Source organism: Ursus maritimus, unplaced genomic scaffold (genome assembly GCF_017311325.1).
Source record: "Ursus maritimus isolate PB19 unplaced genomic scaffold, ASM1731132v1 scaffold_19, whole genome shotgun sequence".
Taxonomy (NCBI): Eukaryota; Metazoa; Chordata; class Mammalia; order Carnivora; family Ursidae; genus Ursus; species Ursus maritimus.
In genome coordinates, this window is record NW_024424341.1 from 30231366 (window position 1) to 30250611 (window position 19246).

Sequence of the window (19246 nt, forward strand, 5' to 3'; positions counted from 1 at the left end):
TGTGGAAATGAGGAGGGTGGCCTAGAACTGAAAATAACATGTCCCTAGACATGTTCAAAATAATGGAAGAAAAGCTCTTTTCTGATGACTTTGATGTGTGGCCAGATTTGGGGACATCACAAACCCTGTCATTCAACTACTTCGGATAACACACTTAAAAACTCTTAACACTCAGAATACTCCACTGAGAAGGGAAGAGTTAACAAGATGCTCTCAGGCCCCACCCAGCATCCACCCTGTATGCCGCTATCTGCCTGTTCCTAAGTCTTTTCTCAATCGGAAAGTCAAAATTGGCAGCCTATCAAGACAGCTACAAGAATGAGTCCCAGAAGACTCCACTGAGACTAGGAAACTGGAGTGGGGGAAACAGCAGCACTTGGACAAACAAAAATATATGGCCTCTAGAAACTACGGAGATAGAAGAACTTGGGGAGATTAACACAATCCCCTGTGAAGAAGTGCTCTCACAATTAGTCATGTTAAATTGCCAAGGTACATTATCAGCAGGAGCCCACAGCTGCCCCATCTCAGCGCTGGGGAATGTTATTTTTACTCTTACAGTTACAGCAAGACTCCAATTACCAAAACTGCCGATGTCACCTTAATTACAGTTTTATTTAATGATCACATTGGGCACTGCTATATGATGTGGAGTTTTTAAAAGTAAAATATGGCAGAGAAATGAAGCTCTTAGCTCCCAATGTGTTGTCATTCAGCTCATTGGGGGGCACAAACTTAAGGGAAGTTGGCAAAGAGCTCTGATTCAGAGGTAATGTTGAAATCTAAATTTGGTATTTGTTGTTAGAGGGGTAAAAAAGAAAAGAAAAGAAAAAAGAAAAGAAAAGAAAAAGAAAAGAAAAAACAGCACATTTAAAAAATGCAAGTTCGTACTTTTCCAATCAGGCATTATTAAAAAAAATAATCATTGATACTTGTATTTCTCAGCACATAGAACTCTATTAGAAACACAACCAGACTGTGTGGGAGAGTTCTTCTGTGTACTAATGATTCGCACTTTTCCTGAATGCCTACTGTATGGCTGTACTAGGCAAACTCCAAGCTCATAATTTATTAGTGGCGGTAACTGACAAAGACATACATTAACCGCAGGTAAACAGCTGGGTGCTAAACAATCTCTGAAATGGCGTGACTAGTGGTAATAGCCAGGTATAGTTAATCAAAAAAGATTTCCTATCGTATTGCAAATTTTAAAAGGTTCAATATTGAATCCACCTTAGAAAATACCTCTTTCATTGCCTTCATTCTATTGGCAATGAGAGTGAGGCTCACAGAGGTCAGGGCTTTCCCAAGCTGCACAATAAATTAGTGACATTATAATCCAGGGGCTCTGAGCCTTGGTGCTGCCCAGGGTCAAATCTTGAGCAGCTTTCAGAAGAAAATAGAAAGTGTGTGTGTGTGTGTGTGTGTGTGTGTGTGTGTGTGTGTGACAGAGGTAGCAAATACAGGGATATCGATTTGCAAGTACTATCTCCAACATGCCCAAAGACAGAGGCACAGGTATGTCTTGATTTGTCATGTGACTAGAAGAGAATGACAGAGAGGACAAGAGAAAACTTAGGGCAATGAAGGAAGTGGGCTGTGAACAGTTTATGGAGAACTACATTCAGGGACCTGAACTTCAAGAAATAACTGGAAGCCATTTCAAAATTAGCTCCCCCCCCCAAAAAAGTGCTTTATGTAATCAAAACTTAATTTGTTGATAAATCTTGCTTCTACAAGTAGGACAGATTGAAGATGGGAGAAGCTAGGACAGGAGAAAGCCAGAAATAGGGCTGTCGCTGTTAATTGGAAAGCAACTAGATGTATGACTGGAAAACAAGAATCATACAAGGATTCTGATGTTAGAATAAATAAGTAAGATGTAGAGATTTTCCTCAATACTCTAGGACAAAGAAATATTTCTAAAATCTAAGAATACAAGTTTGTGAATCAAGTAAAAAGCCTCTTCAAAAGCCTAAATTCCTATACCCAGTAAAAATACAGATAGTCGTAGCTTGACTTGGCCAAATACAGAAAAAGCATGTTGGTCACAATATAATTTATTTTACACTGGTAGCTTTTAAACACTGGAAGTTACGAGCCTTTCCTACACTAATCTGATACTAAGGAATCATCCTCCAGATTATCAAAAATCGCCGGTAGCTCCATGAGGCTAATGTTACTCTTTATGGGACATAAAGCTGCCTTACCATCAGGCTTATTGCGCAAGGCAGCTTGAAGAGACATATTTGCCCTGCTTAAGCCTTTAAAAACTTGTAAAAATAGCAAGCGCATCTCATCTGGCTCTACTGAAATAACATCCCTGAAAAAGAAAAGCATTTCCACAAGCCTGAAAAACAAATGCCTCCCCAGAGATCTGGCCTCTCTTTGCAGGGAAGACTTTTTGTCAAAGCTCTTGGGGAGTTTTATGTAGAACCAGATGGGGCAAATTTTTCCTTTTATTGTCTTCACCTCTAATTGATGGGTATCCAGAGAGAGCCTGACTCATAAAGTGCATGCAACCATCTTCATCCACACTCCCTTAAATTCTTTTCAAGAGGTTTATTTTCCAGAAGCCTACCCCATTGACAAGAGTGGAATCAATGCAATTAAAATGAACAAATCACTTTGCAGATCACCACCTCTAATTTCTACAATGAGCATCCTCTTGAAATCCATGAAGGCTTTTACTGCAGTCTACTTCTCTCCACGGAATTCAGATCATTGCAAATTCGTGGAAGTTTAAATAAGTTGAAGATAAATCCATCCTTGAGGATCAATGACTGAAATTATTCTTAAATTCCAAACTTTGTCCCCAAATCCTACCCCTGGGACAAACACCGCCCACTTCAATGTACTCTATCATGGGACAGAGTTGCCTGGTTTGCCCTCCCCCACAACTTCGTTGTTCAACTCAACCTGGAAAGGATATGTAAATAATTATCAAGGAAACTTCCAATACAGAAATATGCACATCTAGTAAATTCAGTCTATGCCCAGCGCATCAACCCATGGCACCTGATAGCGTGGTACATACTGAAGGTGTCCTATCGTCCTCAGCCCCCACATGGAGGGCTAAATGAAAGTGCTAGAAAAGCAAGGGAGGAATGAAGTTGGCAGATACATTTCCCATCTTCCTTGTCCCTCGGTTGGATAATTCTGAGGTCTGACACGATTCTCGGTGTTTGCCGACATGATTCAGCGTCCATAGCTTGGTGGCAAATCTCTCCATAAACACAGCCTTTATTGGCTTCTTTCCTTTCCCTGTCTCACGTCTCAAACTCCTATCAATGTTTCCTCCCAAATAAACACTTGAATTTGAAGTCTGCTTTGTTGTAAACTAAAATGGGTTCTTATGACGCAAGTCCATGGCAGCTTAGGTGAGGAACCGATCAGGGAACGCAGAGTCCACCCTTCCCCAAATCACTCCCCTGATCATGGAATCCTAAATAGGTAGGAAGCAATCCAGAATCTAATAGCAGATGAGCACATGTGCTCGCCAATTAACTTTCTCCCTTAAGGCCAAAGAGAATTCTGATGGGCATAGCTATGAATTTCCTCTGTCCATTCCTTCCTTTTGTCCAGGTGTCACAGGTAATCAAAAGCAGGCCATGAGTGCGTTCTCATACAAATCAAAGCCAAGTGAAGTATTATGCTTAATAGTATCTTATAGGAGACCATTTCTTTGGGATAAAGTCTAAACTTCATATCTGATCCTCAAATCATCCTATCTTCTGGAATCTGCCTTATTTATCAACTTCGATAGAAACTCCTTTGTGAATAATAGGATTCGAAGTTTGAAAACTTACATTAGTGCCCATTTTGTATTTGTAAAAATCAAGAAAAGTTATGTCAAGTGTAGGGTATTAGGTAAGTGTAGGGTAAAGGGTATAAAACTGCACTTTGTAAGTATCGAAGTAAACATGTTCAAAGTCTATAAATTTCATCAGAACTTAATATGAAATTGGAAATATATCTAAACCAAAGTCTTCCTTAGACAAGTGAATTTTTTGAGCATTGCCTTCCATTACCATCAGGAGATTTACTGTTTATCAAGAAAATTAGACTGCCTTTTAGCTGCTCATTGATGAAATGCGCAGTGGGGGTAATTTCCGTCCTAATGCATGATTATGTGTGTGTCCCCTTACAACAAACTTGGATGCTCTCAGCTATGGCTTCTTCACCCAACTCTTTCCCCTCTGGCTGAACTTCACAATCAAAGTGAAATTTATCTGCTTAATTTAATACCTGCTTTGCTAAATTCATTTATCGTTGTTTGGCTGATTTCTTTCCGAGTGGCAGATACTTGGGCGTAAATATTTTCTATTCCATGTGTAATATGTAGCCCTGGGTAACTTTCATCAGGGATGGCATTAAGCTATGTGAAATGATGGACTGTTTTCCTTCACATTACCTTCCTCCAGGTAAACTACTCTGTAGATTAGTAACCGGTTTTCCTTGATTTATTTTTGAAGGTTACTCCATATTCTTTTACAGTACTTTTCTATGAATTATGCATGCTGTTAAGGTCCAACACCCAGCAAAGGCTGTGGACTATAATTTCTCTTCTTGTAATTTACATTATACCACCATAAATGACTTAAGCTTCTAAATTTTTCATTCAGGTGATACAGCTTGATACTCAAATGGGAGATTTTGAAGCCACCTGATAATATTGCGGCTTACTGCTGTTAATTTTGATTCAAAATTTATATTTCCACATGTTTTAATTATAACTCTTTAATACAAACGGAAACAAAAACATATAAAACCTACACCGACCCCAAAATGTAAAATATCTAAAATATGTACATTACCTATTTCTTTTCTATCTGAAGCACTAGGTGAGTTGAGACTCAAATACAGAGATGTGACTGCAAAAAGAAAAAGGGATAAAAAGGACCTGAATGTTAAAGATGTCAGTCTCAATTATCAGAAGTTGGCCCATTTCGTTTATACAGCACGTCCAAATACTATTTTGCTTAAATTTTATCTCCTTTATCGTTTCAATAAATTTTGTTGTAGTCTGTCCCTGTACTTTTCCCCGTTCTGCTCCTGTCCATGTAATTTTCTCCTTTGGTTATTAAAATCATAATCTAACGGGTTCTCCATAAAGTGGGCAGCTCAGAAAGAGACCTTTTACTGGTCCACCCTCCTTTGTTTTACAGTTCCCTGTCTGTTACCCTTCTTCTCTGCGATCACTTTGTAAAAGAAATTGCCTGCATTTAAGCAAGGGTAGGGGAAATCCAGCCTAAGAAGTAAATTCTTGTATTTTAAAGATGAAATAACTGAATATCACTGGTATTCCTATTTAGGTGAGCCTACCAAGAAGAGCTAGAAAAGTCCTCTGGAGAAAGGAAAGGGAATTCCATGGTTTCCATTTTAAATTGCAGGGATTTGAGTTGGTTGTATTTTGCTAGTTGGTTGGTTGGTTGGTTTTTACTTCTCTCCAAAAAGAGCAAGGTTTAAAGTGAATGCTTCATTCTTCACTAAGGTATATGATAGAGAAGAAAATACAAGTACACCCAGTCTGTAGCAATGACTGGAATATTTTTGCTTCTACATATTAAAAAAAAAGGTGAATCTTTCCACATTTCAGTTGGGAGCAGGGAGTTTTAGTAACGATATGGTACAATTTGTGACTCACTGTATGAGGCATTAACTTCCATACAGGTGCATTTTTGTGCTATGTGTATATATGGTGGTGGTGGTGGTGGGGTAATCCAGTCTTTCTTGTCCAAAAAAGAAAGTGAATTCCAGTAAAAACTGAACTTAACTAGGAACAGAAAAGGCTGATGCAAACCTTGCTATTAACTTAATGCATCACAAAATGACTTCATCTAAGTGTGTTTTGTGCTTTATTTTCTAACATCTGTAGTATGATTATAATAATAAGCTTCTTAGAGAGGGAAATATTTTTCTTTTCTGAAAATTATTTTGCCCTCAATCATGAATATTACTTCAAAATTCATATTTACATTCTGTTCTATAAAGTTATTTTTTTAATATTGGTTTTCAACCCACACATAATGCAAATGTTTTAAAATCATCACAATGAAACACACTATGTTCAAATCCATAAGATAGTTCCGCCAAGGTAATGTCTATTATGCTGCTTAATTTTTTTCCTTTTTCCTACTTAAATACATACATTTTAAAACTACATGAATATCTCTGAAAAAAATCATATTTAAATGACATGTTTGGCCCAGCAGTATATCTGAGTGAAATACTTGCATAAGATACATTATTTTAGTCATTCACTTGTATGCAAATACAGTGTTAGGAACAAAGAGCAATTTTACTTAAATAAATTACACATAAATTATGCATTTTCGGAAAGTCCAAATTTTTTCCTTTTCCAAGGTTTTTCATGGACAATAGTCTGCCTTTTATAATATAGTCCTCAAATTAGTAGAATTTAAAGGATCTGAGTTGCAATTTTAAAGTTGCAGAAAAATATGATCATTTAAGGGCTTTTTAAATTCTTTTCTTCTTACAGGACTTCACAATTAATTTTTAATTTTGTGATATTCTTTGGAGGCACCACCCAAAAATTACAGAATGTCCTTTTTCTGTTGTATAGTCATTAAGTAAATATTTGGAACTTTGACTGAGCCTCTATTATAAAACAAAGTTGGGAATCCCTACTGATACAGGAAGGAAACGAGGCTGGTTGTAGAAGGCTTTATATAGGTAGAATTTAAGAATGACTTTCTCATTTTCCAGGCTAGAGAAACTCCCTTCAGGTCCAGCTGGAGGTGTCAGTATGGCTCATGGCTCATTTTATAGACATCAATTTGATATGGAAGCTGAGGTGACACAGAGGTCAGTTACACACACATACACACACGTGTCTGTGAATGGGTGTCCCTTCTTACTTACAAAAAGCTATTTATGAAAGTTTACTTCCAAAAGAAGACAAAGTTGAGTTCCTTTGTTGCCACAGACAATATGATAAAGTGAATTCCGCCATGTTAGTAAACATTATAATTTTACTTTAACACTAAAGTGTAAGTTTGGTCCAGCCATACGTTGGATACTGCTGGAGCTATACAAAAGAAGGGGTTCTCGTTTCATGCAACAAAATGGTTGACTCTTAAATGCATTTTGCCACGTGAAAGAAATCAAACCCAAAAGGTCACATACTATATGACACCATTCATGTGACATTCTAGAAAACACAAACCCTAGAGCAGACATAGATTCAGATCTGTGGCTGTCAAAGGTAGGCTGTTAAGAGCTAGGTTGTCTACAAAGTGCCTACACAAGGGGATTTTAGGGTGATAAAACAGTTCTGTATGCCACTTTGATGGTAAGATACACAACCTTGCATTTCCACACTACCAAGAATGAACTTAACCATATGCAAACATTTATTCTATTTCTACACAGCTTTACTAATATATAATTGATCTACAAAGAACTGCACATATTTAATGTGTACAATTTGAGAAGTTTGGATGTATGCAAACATCCATGACACCCTTACCACAGTCAAGGAAACAGACATAGCAAACACCTACCAAACTTAAAACACTCAACATGCATATCAGGGGATCCCAGAATGAAATGCAGATGAAGACAAGATAATGTAACCACATGTAGTAAGCAGATTTCTCAAATGATCCCTGGATTTCCTCCGCCACCCCTGGGACTGTGAAGATGATAAGATCTCACATCCATGACTATGTTATATTACACGTCAAATGGGATTTTTCAGATATAATTAAAATTATGAATCAATTGGCTTTCAGTTAATCGAAAGAGATTTTCCAGATGGATCTAATAACACGAGCAGTTTGAAAGCAGAAGAGTTTTCTCCTGCTGGTAACAAAAGTTGGATTCTAAGCAGGATTCACTACTGACTTTGAAGCAAAGGGGTCAAGACTGGCTTTTGAAGTTTGAGGGGGACTGGAGAGTAACTTCTAGAAGCTGAGAATGACTGACAGCCAGCAAGGCAATGAAGACCTCACTCTTACAACTGCAAGGAGGTGGCATCTGCCAACAACCGAAATGAGCCTGGAAGCAGGCTCTCCCACAGAACTTCCAGACAGAAGCCCAGCACAACTGACATCTTGAAGTCTGCCTTGTGTGACCTTCAGCAAAGAGCCCAGTAGAGCCACCTAGCCTACTGACCTATCCGGCTGTGAGCTACTAAACATATTCTTTGCAGCCACTAGGTTGCGGTAAATTAACAGAGCACTAGGAAACGAATACACTGCATTACAAACGTATGGCATATTCTCACTGGAGGTGGTGAGGAGAAAATGAGCTGACCTACATAACTTTGGAAAACAGTGTTCTGACTGGATATTGAAGATTAAAGACAAAGGATCTGCACATAAACATTGTACTCTAATGGGTAGTTTTGTTTCTCACAGGAGCACAGGCTAGCAATTCTGCAGCTACTTTATATGCTACCAGGATTAAACAAGTAAATAATTTGTACATCATGGGAGCCAGGTTTCTCATTATCCGAGAAAGAAGTTACAAAAAAGCAAGGGGAGAAGGCTAGAATGTGGATTAGAGTATAGATATAAATATAAACTCATGTTTATAGATAGATACAGAAATAAAAACAGGGAGTATGAATACATGAGTTAGTATACAAACATTTATTTCCTAACTCTGGGGGCCTAGAACCGGTGATCTCCCAGTAGCAGCAGCAAACACACCTAGTACCCAAATGTTCATTTCTAAATACGATCCAAAAAAAGGAACCGCGGCTCTCTGGAGAAACGGCTGATTTTGAACTGGGGCAGGAAATAATCCACAGTGAACCTCAAACATCTTCCTGTGCTTAAAAAAATGAGAATTTAAAAAAAAAAAAAAGAAAGAAAGAGGATGGGGCCTATCACACACAACAGGAGTCCGCGGAAAGAGCCCACAATCACCAAAGCCAGAGCGGCTTTAGTGGTAAAATAAATATTGATGTTATTGGACTATAACCCTAATAATAAAATAAATACCCATGAGTCTGTACTGATATTAATAATTGACTAAATACATAAATGGGAAAAAAGAGACAATTCTTCCTTACAGAAGAATGTCAGATAAAAAATGTAGAAGGAATTGAAACCATGCTCCATAGAGTTAGTGAGGTTGAAACCAGCATAGTTTAAAGCTTACTTTTCAGAGAACTGTTTCCCCCTAATCAGCTGTTGTGTCTTTCCCGACCCCACTGACAAACCCACTAGCTGTCTCTGCAGGAGCCTGGATTCAAGGTGAACCGATATGGTTCCAGCCTAGGAACAAGTGAAGCCCTACATTCCTTGTCCGGGATAAGGAGACCAAGACCCTGCCCAGTTCACACCAGCTCCCAGAGCATGCCCATGGCCCCTTCTCCTTGTCCTAAGGTAACCTCCTAACATGAGGGGCTGAATTTTGCCTGTTCTGATGTTATGTCTCCACCCGAACGTGAACATGGAATATCTGCTTCATACATGTTTGCTCAATGCACATGCTCCATCATTCTTCATGAATGGACCTGAGTTCTTGGAGCCTTTTCATCAATATGTATGTAATCTCAACCCCTGTGATTCTAAACTCTTGTTCTCTCCCTCTTCAGGGAGGTGGATTTGAGGTGTGTCCTCCTGTCTCCCTATTTTCCTACCCCTCGAATAAACTTTTGTTGCTGCAAAGCTGATGTCTCATTGATTAGCTCTGCTGCGCATTGGGCAGATGGACTTGGGTTCGGTTACAGAAGGAAGGAAATGGAAAACCACCATTAGAACACCACAGTAATAACTGCCACAGGCAAAAATCCAGGGAAGAATGCTAAAATCAGTGGGTAGAACTTGTAGGAGAAGCGACAGTGGATGCATGGCCCCTGAGTACTTCCAACAAAACATTAATTATTGGAGTGGTTTTAACCTAATCCTACAAAATCGCTGATGCTCCTCCCCCAGGAGGTGTGCCTTGATCATGGTCCCCGTCTGTGACTGTGGCCTAGGCTTAGTGAATTGCTTCTAACACAGATTATGGGAAGGGGAAAAAGAGTAACTTTAGAGCCGAGAACACCGACAGACACCACTTAACCCAAGAGATGAAGGTAATGTCATTTGTTCCTCTTACGTGGATCTCAAAGGCTCTGGCTTCAATTTTTACAGTGGCCTATCCTCTAATGAAGACAAAATAACGAAAGAACATTCTGGTTATTTCGCTTTTTGTGCTACTTATTGTGATGGTTAATTTTATGTGTCAACTTGCCTAGGCTAAGAGATGCCCAGATAGCTGGTAACGCATTGTTTCTGGCTATGTCTGTGAGGGTGTTTCTGGAGAGATTAGCATTTGACTCGCCAGACTGAGTGTAGAGATCAGTCGTCATCAATGTGGGTGGGCAGCAGGCAATCCACGGATGGCAGCAATGGAACAAATAGGTGGGAGAAGGGCAAGTTTTCTCTCTTCTTAAGCTGGGACGTCCACGTTCTCCTGCCCTCAGACATCAGAGTTCCTGGGTCTCAGGCCTTAGAACTCCGGGACTCACAGCATCAGCTCGCCCAGTTCTAATGTGTCAGACTCAGACTGAACTACACCCCCCAGCTGTCCTGGTTCTCCAGCTTGCAGAGGGCAGATGTGGGACTTCTCCAATTCCTGTCATATATCTCCTCTTATATATGTCTCTGTATAATTGGTTCTGTTTCTCTCAGAGAACGCTAATAACATTTATTTTCACATTCCACCTTGCATACACGTGGTCTTGATCTTCATACAACCATACACATTAAGATCCTAGAGAAAGAGACCCACAGCCTGGGTCTGGAATCAGAGACATCTTGCAATTATTGTGAGAACATGTGTATAGGCATATTTTTCCTGAAGAGAATTTTCATTTCATCTAGATTCAGACATCAGACCCTTCAAAATGTTAAAAAAAAAAACAAACAAACCAAAAACCAGTAATCTTGAGGATAGCCATTTTTTGTTTACTTATCTCTGTAGATAACTTTGTGCTTTTGCAAAGAAAATACTTGATGCTTATGTGGAATAAATAAATAAACAAATGAAAAGTATAAAATATTTTAATTACTTCATCCTTTACTGGAAAAAAAAAAGATTGTATCTGGATTTGAGAAATAAGTGATTCTCCAAATTCAAGCCTCTAGTTAAGCCAAAATAATAGCCACCATCATTTATAGACAATGAATTCATAATATGGATCAATATGGAATTTTCTTATGTATTGTTTCATCCTCATAAAAAGAGTAGCCATGTGTCCCGGTTTATCCCTGCTGGCCCAGCATATTGTCTCATTCTGTCTGGTCTGGCATTTGTCCTGGATTTTTCATATTTTAATAAGGTATTATTTTAATACTTACACTCACATAAGCTAAGCTGGATTTGACAGAGCTGCGCTGTGTCCTTTTAGCTTCTGCCAGAGCCTGCAAATGAAATGTCTGAGTCATAGGTGCAGGGAAACAGAGCTTACTGAAACATGTGGTTGAATCTGCATGATAACTGGCTATAACTTCTCTCTTTTCCAAGCACTTTACAGACACAAGGTAATTAACACCTCTCTCCCAAGGACAGCAAGCAGGGCACTCACTGATAAAATTAAGTGTTTTATGACAGGAGCAGCTAGGGACAGTGACCTCATCAGGTCTTGGGCAGTGATGGGAGGAAAGTGGGATATGACGCTCCCGCTGGTCACTTAGTGTACCAGAGGGCTGTGTGGTGGTTTGCTCTGCGGCTTGCTGGGAGCACAAAGCCGCTGGGCAGACAGGGGGCAGTGGGGAGCACGGAAAATTACAGGCTGGATGGTTGTAAGTTAGGAACATGAAATAAATGTGCAAAGACAATGATAGTCGGAGCTCTTGCTACAGAGGTTTTGTTATTTATCGTGTGTGAGTCTATTTTATTTCATTTATGTATTTTCATGCTTTTTTGTTTTGTTTTCAAACTTTAGACCCCAATGAGCTCAAAATTGCATATGCAATTTTAACAAATCATAAAATTTGAGGTCAAGTGTATACAGAGTTTAGATCTCACGAACCACAGGAAAACCAGGACACTCAGATTTGCTAAAGAAGCATTAGCATCTATTTCAAAATCGGCTGCTATTTTAAGAAGACAAACCCAAAGTCACTGATATCATTTATCTGCAGAAAATGCTTGACTTTTCATTTAGATCAAATGACTGTCCTCCTAAATTAATTTTGCTTAGTTTGATCCCAAATACTTTCTGTACACATAAAAAATAACACAGTTGCAGTTAATATGTTAGCTCCGTTTGTAAAATAATAACAAAAACTCAAGTGAAATGTCATTTTCTATCAAGACTATCACATACTTTAAATACAAGATTATCTGTTAATACATTTCAATAAACGTTCTGTTTTTCCCAACCAGTTATTGGAATTAAATTCAAGTTCTGAGAAGTTTATTTGGTGAAAGGCAAAATATCTGTTGTCATTGTAGATACTATTATAAATTCAGTAAGGTTTTATTTTGAGGAAAATATTATTTGGTTTTGTAGCGATAACTCTAATAGAAATTTTGGTGGGACACAGAACCTCGGTAAAAGCCATGTTGTTAATAAATTAAGAAATCTGTAGATTAGAAATGTATTTAAATGTGGCATTTATCACATATCATATCAGTCATTTCATCATCGCACTTAAATTTGGTAGGTATATCATATCAAATGAACCACCTAATAAGCTACAGCTTTGAAAGCTTCGGAGACTTTTAGGAACTTTCAAGTATTGATACAAAGTTTGCAAAGAGAATGATAATGATATTTACTCTTGTAAAATAAAGGAAAAGGCCCAAAGAGGCAGATGAGAGCTAAACTGGCATATAAAATTTAGTTTTGTACTTCTGTAACAGTATTTCAGAGTATCCTAAGTTCCCATTAATAACTGGAAAAATATTCTATCTTGGAACTATACTGAGAAAACCTACAATTTGTTGAAACATCTAAACTGGATGAAACTGGGACGCCTGGGTGGCTCAGTTGGTTAAACGTCTGCCTTCGGCTCAGGTCATGATCCCAGGGTCCTGGAATCAAGTCCCACATCGGGCTCCTTGCTCAGCGGGGAGCCTGCTTCTCCCTCTGCCTGCTGCTTGCCCTGCTTGTGCGCTCTGTCTCTGACAAATAAATAAAATCTTTTATAAATAAATAAATTGGATGAAACATTAAAAATAATAACTAATAGAAACAACCTGTCAAAGTTTTGCTTATATACACAATTGACAAAGAAAAGTACTTTATATGCAGGCAAAAAGCCGGTGCCTCTGAGAATATTTGGGCTAGAATATTTATATGTCTCAGTGTGAAACAAAGAGACTTAAGGCTATTCTCCATTTAGCAGAATTTGCCCTGACTTTACCTGATGACTGGGCACTTACCATTTTTTTCTCAGATTTAAAAATATTATGATTTATGGTAAAGAGTCACTTGAATATGCAAATACTTTCATATTTATTAACCATAACATGCAATTTTGAAGAAGAAAGCAGGCACTTTTATTTTTAAAAATTAAAATAATTTTAAGAAACAAGAAATCAGAAAATACCAGATACACATTATTAAAAACATCTAAGAAATCAATGAAAATACATGAATGTGAACCAAGAAACACTCTCCTATATGCCCTTTCCTGATGTCCAGATAATCAATGTAGAGTTTTTTGGAGGGGCGCCTGGGTGGCACAGTGGGTTAAGTGTCTGACTTTTGATTTCAGCCCAGGTTGTGATCTCTGGGTCATGGCATCAAGCCCTGCATCGGGCTCCACACTCAGCGCGGAGTCTCTCTCTCTCTCTCTCAAATAAATAATCTTTAAAAAAAAGCGACTTTCTGTTTAATGTACATAAATATTTTAGCTTTACAGAAATTGTTTTGAGGAAATAGTTTTGGAAGAAAACTCTACTATAGATCCACTAATATATAATGACCCAAGTTGATCAGTTAATAAATATATAAGTTTATTAACTTATTAGATTTAGATACAAATAATTCAAAAATTAGATAATTAAAACTATCAGCAAGAGAGATTAAGAAAAAAATTTAGATAAATTTAACTATTTAGAATTTTCAATTTACTCTCAAAAGTGCCTGCAAAATTGTTTGGATGATCAATTATAAGAATAGTAACTCTAGGGGCACGTGGCACAGCGGTTGAGTGTCTGCCTTCGGCTCAGGGCGTGATTCTGGCGTGATGGCATCGAGCCCCACATCAGGCTCCTCCGCTATGAGCCTGCTTCTTCCTCTCCCACTCCCCCGCTTGTGTTCCCTCTCTCACTGGCTGTCTCTATCTCTGTTGAATAAATAAATAAAATCTTTAAAAAAAAAAAAGAATAGTAACTCTAGCACGTATCGCATGGAGCACTGGGTGCTATACGCACACAATGAATCATGGAACACTACACCAAAAACTAATGATGTACTGTATGGTGAATACCATATCATAATTAAAAAAATAATAATAATAATAATAATAAAGAATAGTAACTCTACAGGATACAAATGATACAGACTGTGTTTGTGTGACTACTATTTACTCTCAAAAAATAAACAGAAGACCCAAGCTTACTGACAGATGAGAGCTAAAATGGCATACAAGATTAGTTTTTTCCTCTGTAACTGTGTTTTCGAGCATCCCAAGTCACACAGCTCAAAGTCACAGAGCTAAGATATTGCAAGGTCAGGGACTTGAGCCAAGACTATGGAGAAGCACTTAGTGAGAATTTACGACCTAAAGAACAGCATACCATGTGCAAGAAACATTGTATTATTCTCAATATGCTTCATCACTTCAGAACACAAAGAAGAAAAAAGCAAATAACAAAGAAGTCCTTAAGAGGTCCAAAATATCAGGTTTTAAATTACAGAACCCAGAACAATGACAAACAAAATAAATAACATACTGCTGATTAGAGAAGCCTTGAGAAATATTACCGTTTAGAAGAATTTTGAACCATGTTCTTACAAAGGAAGAGGCTGAAATCCATTCCAGAGATCTGGGCTGGGGCTCCGTGGTTTGGTGGATAACTGTGTATAAATACAAAAAGTAAAACCAACACAGTATCTGTAGGAACCTGAGGATTCCTAAAAGCCAGAAGACTAGGAGATATTATCACCAAGTAGAATGCTAGATTTTAAAGGCTGTATTAGAAACCCTAGATAAAAGAGCAGTATTACAGCTTCTTAAAGAGGGAAAAAAAAAATAAAGAAGAAGGAATAAAGTCAGCCTATAGTTAAGAGCATCACCTCCACAGTCATTTATTCATTCACGCATTCCACAAACATTCACTGAATGTGTGCAAAGTACTGGAAACTGCTCTCAGAACAATAAACCAAACAGGCTAGGACTAAGGTGTTGGTGGGTGTGATGGAAGGTCCACTTGGCTAGGCTACAGTCTCCATTCAACCAAATGTGAATCTGGGTGAGGGTATTTTTGTAGATGTAATTAAAGTCCATACTCTGTTGATTTTAAGTAAAGGAGATTATCCTAGATAATATGAGTGGGCCAAATTTAAGCAGTTGAAGGGCTTACGAGTAAAACCTAAGGCTTTCCTGAAGAAAAAAACAGTCCCAAATGATAGAACATTTAAATAAGATTTGTTCCATTCTCACAGTGGAAAATTATCAAGCTGTTAAAAAACGTCTGACAGAAAAAAAAACAACAATAAGATAAAATGCTGCAAAATTTTACTATTAATACCAAGTCAGAATATTTGGGACAGTAATTCAGAGCTCAAACCTTTATGTAAATAGAGCTGGATTTAAAACCTGGGTCAATCACATGTCACCAGTACATCCTTGGCCCATTTGTTTAAACTTCCTGAGCCTTCAAACACACCTCTCTAGGTTAGTATCATGAGTAAAAGGATGGAAAGTGCTCAAAAGTAACCAACAGTATGGAATAAATCTAGTTATCTTTTGTAAATGTACCTTTGATGTGCGTGTTCATACCTATATATGAAAAATATACACTATGTATAATATAGCTATATATAGATATATAGCTAATGCACATATACCCACGGAGAGCAAGGTCTCTATGTACTGTTAATTAAACTAAAAACGCATTAAAAGTATTTTCATTTTACACTGAATACCAAATGTGAATCTCTGGTTGGGTTTGTGAGTTCATTTCATTCGGTCAATAAGTATTCATTAAAGTGACTTTATGGTCCAGGCACAAAATGCTAAGTACAGGGGAAAGAGCAGTAAATATAACAGCTTTTCTTGTTTCGTTTATTTTCCAAGTTTTTTGTAATGAGCTTGAATTACTTTTCAAATATACATAGAATTAGTTTTAAGACTAATGTAACTTCCCAGTGATTACAAAAGAATATTAAATTTGTTCTAACAGCAGGCATAGAGAAAAGAAACACCAAAAAAATAACTATAAGGGACCTTGCTCCACCCAGGACGAGCCTAAGTCACCCAGAGCCTGCTTTCAAAACAACTGGTATGCTTTTCTCTGCTCTAAGTAAATAAGCCTCAACCTTCCATCTACACCTTTTGGGTCAGTCCTGCTATTATGTCAATGAGGTCGCACGATGGCATCTCCTTTTATAATAGCCTTCGGGGCTTCATGGACAGATTTCCTCTGGCCACAAGGCTTCCTGGAACTGTTTTCCAGCAGGATTTGCCTTTACCGAAGCTTATCTCATCTGTGCTAAAGAGGGAGTGTGTGTGTTTGGCTCAATTACCCATTCCACTACCTTCTGTTTCCTGGCTGAAAGAGGAATTACAAGATAGATGATCTGTCTGGCTCTCCTATCGTAGGCACCCTCTGTGTCCTCAATTTCTGTGGCTGTAAAAGGAGCACCATCATGGTCACCCTGCTCATTCCCCCGAATAAAATACATTAGCAGTTATTAAGTGGGTTTAGAAATGCAAGCATACTGTTCTGATATAAAAGAATGTTATAAACGGTGTTAAGTGACTATGAGCTCATCTCCTTAAAGGCATTTTCCTTTGGGGCCACTGTTTCCATATGTTACGAAAAGAAGGATAATACCTGGACCAATTTCACATAGCTATTACAAAGAGCATCCAAAAATGTTATTTTAAACTACAAGAAAATTATCCTCCAAAAAATGTCAGCTTAGCACTTATCAATTGTAATTTGAAATACGCAGGATGTCAGGGTGAACTATGTACTTCCATCCTAACAGATAAAATATACTACCTGAGTTCAAAAGCATTTATTCAAATGCCTCTCCTGAGAGGTTAACAGGGCTGCTGCTGCTAGAACATTCGGTGCACTAGATGCAGACCCAAGGAGTTTGTGGCTCTGCTGGAAGATTAAGGACTCTCAGCTCCCCATGTTACTGCCAGCTCCCAGCGTCCTCATCAATCTCTCCAGCAGGCTGTGGGGGTATTGCTTTCTTACTGCAGTTTTATAAACAGAAGGAAGTGAGCTATTGTTGCCACAGACGCTCATGCCTGACTACAAAAAAATAAATACTTTGACTCAAACTTCGGAGAATAGAAAATTGGCTACATGCCAAGAAATACAGAAATTGGGTCACTGGGCACCCAGAGAAATAAAAAAAAAAAAAAAAAAATCACCAGTTTATGCCCTAAGCTCCAGGCGCCAACTCTCCACGGTGACATCACACAGACATCAAAGGGATGCTGCAGAGACCACCACAAAGACAATGCATCAGTATGCATTATTTATTGTTTAAGTTTAGTTGTTGATTCCATTGATGCTGTATTTCTCTTGCTTTCCCTCTGTGCATATAGTTCATGCCAGAATGAATCATTCCTTCCCCCATGGTCTCACCGCAGGTTGTGTGTCCCTCACTCTGTCCTGTGTTGTCACCAGTTTATATCAGCTATTCTCCATCTGCTCTCCTCCCTGGCTGTACCCCACACCTACCAGACAATCTCCCGCAACAGACACACTCCAAGGGCAGACCCCAGGAGTGCACCAGACCTACTTCAAACGCACATTGTTATCTGGATAACCCTGAATCCACTCTGATTTTCTTCCAAAAAACAAACAAACAAACTTTAAAAAAAAAAAAACAAGCGTTGCTGGGGATATAGAGAAAAAGGAACCCTTGTGCACTGCTGGTGGGAATGCAAATTGGTGCAGCTACTGTGGAAAACAGCACAGAGGTTCCTCAAAAAACTAAAAATAGAAATACCCTATGATCCAGGAATCCCACTACTGGGTACTTACCCAAAAAATACAAAAACACTAATTCCAAGGGATATGTTTATTGCAGCATTATTTACAATAGGCAAGATATGGAAGCAGTCCAAGTGTCCATCAATAGATGAATGGATAAAGAAGATGTGGTATTTTATTCAACCATAAAAAAGAATGCAATTTTGCCATTTGCAGCAATATGGCTGGAGCTAGAGAGTATAATGTTAAGTGAATAAGTCAGAGAAAGACAAACACCATATGATCTCACTCACATGTGGAATTTAAGAAACAAAGCAAATGAGCAAAGAGGGGAAACAAAGAGAGACAAACTAAGAAGCAGACTCTTAACTCTAGAGAACAAACTGATGGTTATGGGGTAGGGGGAGGGGAATAGGGGATGGGGATAAAAGAGTGCACTTATCATGATGAAAAAAATAAGTAAAATAAGATTTTTAATAAGTTAAGCATCCCAAAGAAGAGAATTGCAAAACTAAAGAGAAAATAATAAAAATAGCATAAAGTCATAAACAACAGTGGGGAGGCTTTGCTAGATCTCTGTTTCAAAGGAAGGAACCCAACTTGTGCTTGCTTAAGACAAGAACAACAAAGTAATTTATTGGCTCCTGGTCACTAAAGAGTCCAGGGTGGACCTGTTTTTGGCACAGTGCAAATAATGCCATCAGGACTGGTCCCTGCTCTCCTGTGTCAGCTTCCTTCTCAGGCATGAGCTCCTCGGGCAGCGGTCCTGGTAGATCCTGCCAGACACATATCCGGTGAGCAACTCCAGAGCAGAAAATCGGTGGCTCCAGTAAAATCCCAGGACTAGATCTTCTATCCTTCCTGAATCCATCACTATGGCCAGGACATATTGGTGCTTGAGTGGCTGGGCCTGAATCACATGACTGACTCCCCCTGAAGACAGGGGGTGGAGTCGTCTCCATTCAGGCCACTTTTACTGAAGGCGTAGGCATCGTCCAAAATAAATCCAGACACAATTACCAGAAGAGGGGAGGGGTCCTGGGCTTGACAACCAAGTCTGCAGTCCAGTTTACCAGGGGGAAGGTTATAGCTGTCAGATTTGGATCACAGGGCCATGCCTGGAGGGTACGGGGTAAGGCCTATTGAG